Source organism: Ixodes scapularis, unplaced genomic scaffold, assembly GCF_016920785.2.
Source record: "Ixodes scapularis isolate PalLabHiFi unplaced genomic scaffold, ASM1692078v2 ptg000997l_1__unscaffolded, whole genome shotgun sequence".
Taxonomy (NCBI): Eukaryota; Metazoa; Arthropoda; class Arachnida; order Ixodida; family Ixodidae; genus Ixodes; species Ixodes scapularis.
In genome coordinates this window covers 329,281-332,710 of record NW_024610078.1, presented here as the reverse complement: position 1 = coordinate 332,710, position 3,430 = coordinate 329,281, and positions in this window count along the sequence as shown.

Genomic DNA, 3,430 nt, shown 5'->3' with positions numbered 1-3,430 from the left:
GCTTTCACCGACAAAACTGCCGCCGCCACGGTCAACGTGACCGAAAAAGACAGCGCCGAATGCGGATCGTCGGAGGCCGTGGTCGTTCAATAATTCGCTTTCACCGACACAACTGCCGCTGCCACGGTCACCGTGAGCGAAAGAGACAGCGGCGAACGCGGATCGTCGGAGGCCGTGGTCGTTCAATAATTCGCTTTCACCGAAAAAACTGCCGCCGCCACGGTCACCGTGATCGAAAGAGACAGCGCCGAACGCGGATCGTCGGAGGCCGTGGTCGTTCAATAATTCGCTTTCACCGACACAACTGCCGCCGCCACGGTCACCGTGAGCGAAAGAGACAGCGCCGAACGCGGATCGTCGGAGGCCGTGGTCGTTCAATAATTCGCTTTCACCGACAAAACTGCCGCCGCCACGGTCACCGTGACCGAAAGAGACAGCGCCGAACGCGGATCATCGGAGGCCATGGTCGTTCAATAATTTGCTTTCACCGACACAACTGCCGCCGCCACGGTCACCGTGAGCGAAAGAGACAGCGCCGAACGCGGATCGTCGGAGGCCGTGGTCGTTCAATAATTCGCTTTCACCGACACAACTGCCGCCGCCAAGGTCACCGTGAGCGAAAGAGAGCGCCAAATACGGATCGTCGGAGGCCGTGGTCGTTCAATAATTCGCTTTCACCGACACAACTGCGCCGCCACGGTCACCGTGACCGAAAGAGACAGCGCCGAACGCGGATCGTCGGAGGCCGTGGTCGTTCAATATTTCGCTTTCACCGACACAACTGCCGCCACCACGGTCACCGTGACCGAAAGAGACAGCGCCGAATGCGGATCGTCGGAGGCCGTGCTCGTTCAAAAATTTGCTTTCAACGACACAACTGCCGCCGCCACGGTCACCGTGAGCGAAAGAGACAGCGCCGAACGCGGATCGTCGGAGGCCATGCTCGTTCAATAATTCGCTTTTACCGACAAAACTGCCGCCGCCACGGTCACCGTGACCGAAAGAGACAGCGCCGAAAGCGGATCGTCGGAGGCCGTGCTCGTTCAAAAATTTGCTTTCAACGACACAACTGCCGCCGCCACGGTCACCGTGAGCGAAAGAAACAGCGCCGAGAGCGAATCGTCGGAGGCCATGCTCGTTCAATATTTCGCTTTCACCGACACAACTGCCGCTGCCACGGTCACCGTGAGCAAAAGAGACAGCACCGAACGCGGATCGTCGGAGGCCGTGCTCGTTCAATATTTCGCTTTCACCGACAAAACTGCCGCCACCACGGTCATCGTTACCGAAAGAGACAGCGCCGAACACAGATCGTCGGACGCCGTGGTCATTCAATAATTCGCTTTCACCGACACAACTGCCGCCGCAACGGTCACCGTGAGCGAAAGAGACAGCGCCAAACGCGGATCGTCGGAGGCCGTGCTCGTTCAATAATTCGCTTTCACCGACACAACTGCCGCCGCCACGGTCATCGTGAGCGAAAGAGACAGCGCCGAAAGCGGATCGTGTGAGGCCGTGCTCGTTCAATAATTCGCTTTCACCGACACAACTGCCGCCGCCACGGTCACCGTGAGCGAAAGAGACAGCGCCGAACGCGGATCGCCGGAGGCCGTGCTCGTTCAATATTTCGCTTCCACCGACACAACTGCCGCCGCCACGTTCACCGTGATCGAAAGAGACAGCGCCGAACGCGGATTGTCGGAGGCCGTGGTCGTTCAAAATTTCGCTTTCACCGACACAACTGCAGCCGCCACGGTCACCGTGACCGAAAGAGACAGCGCCGAAAGCGGATCGTCGGAGGCCGTGATCGTTCAATAATTCGCTTTCACCGACACAACTGCTGCTGCCACGGTCACCGTGACCGAAAGAGACAGCGCCGAACGCGGATCGTCGGAGGCCATGGTTGTTCAATAATTCGCTTTCACCGACACAACTGCCGCTGCCACGGTCACCGTGAGCAAAAGAGACAGCGCCGAACGCGGATCTTCGGAGGCCGTGCTCGTTCAATAATTCGCTTTCACCGACAAAACTGCCGCCGCCACGGTCACCGTGACCGAAAAAGACAGCGCCGAACGCGGATCGTCGGAGGCCGTGGTCGTTCAATAATTCGCTTTCACCGACACAACTGCCGCTGCCACGGTCACCGTGAGCGAAAGAGACAGCGCCAAACGCGGATCGTCGGAGGCCGTGCTCGTTCAATAATTCGCTTTCACCGACACAACTGCCGCCGCCACGGTCACCGTGAGCGAAAGAGACAGCGCCGAAAGCGGATCGCCGGAGGCCGTGCTCGTTCAATAATTCGCTTCCACCGACACAACTGCCGCCGCCACGTTCACCGTGATCGAAAGAGACAGCGCCGAACGCGGATTGTCGGAGGCCGTGGTCGTTCAAAATTTCGCTTTCACCGACACAACTGCCGCCGCCACGGTCACCGTGACCGAAAGAGACAGCGCCGAAAGCGGATCGTCGGAGGCCGTGGTCGTTCAATAATTCGCTTTCACCGACACAACTGCCGCCGCCACGGTCACCCTGACCGAAAGAGACAGCGCCGAAAGCGGATCGTCGGAGGCCGTGCTCGTTCAATAATTTGCTTCCCATGACACAACTGCCGCCGCCACGGTCACCGTGAGCGGAAGAGACAGCGCCGAACGCGGATCGTCGGAGGCCGTTCTCGTTCAATATTTCGCTTTCACCGACACAATTGCCGCCGCCACGGTCACCGTGAGCGAAAGAGACAGCGCCGAACGCGGATCGTCGGAGGCCGTGCTCGTTCAATATTTCGCTTCCACCGACACAACTGCCGCCGCCACGGTCACCCTGACCGAAAGAGACAGCGCCGAAAGCGGATCGTCGGAGGCCGTGCTCGTTCAATAATTTGCTTTCACCGACACAACTGCCGCTGCCACGGTCACCGTGAGCAAAAGAGACAGCGCCGAACGCGGATCTTCGGAGGCCGTGCTCGTTCAATAATTCGCTTTCACCGACAAAACTGCCGCCGCCACGGTCACCGTGACCGAAAAAGACAGCGCCGAACGCGGATCGTCGGAGGCCATGGTCGTTCAATAATTCGCTTTCACCGACACAACTGCCGCTGCCACAGTCACCGTGAGCGAAAGAGACAGCGCCGAACGCGGATCGTCGGAGGCCGTGGTCGTTCAATAATTCGCTTTCACTGACACAACTGCCGCCACCACGGTCACCCTGACCGAAAGAGACAGCGCCGAAAGCGGATCGTCGGAGGCCGTGCTCGTTCAATATTTTGCTTTCACCGACGCAACTGCCGCCGCCACGGTCACCGTGAGCGAAAGAGACAGCGCCGAACGCGGATCGTCGGAGGCCGTTCTCGTTCAATATTTCGCTTTCACCGACACAATTGCCGCCGCCACGGTCACCGTGAGCGAAAGAGACAGCGCCGAACGCGGATCGTCGG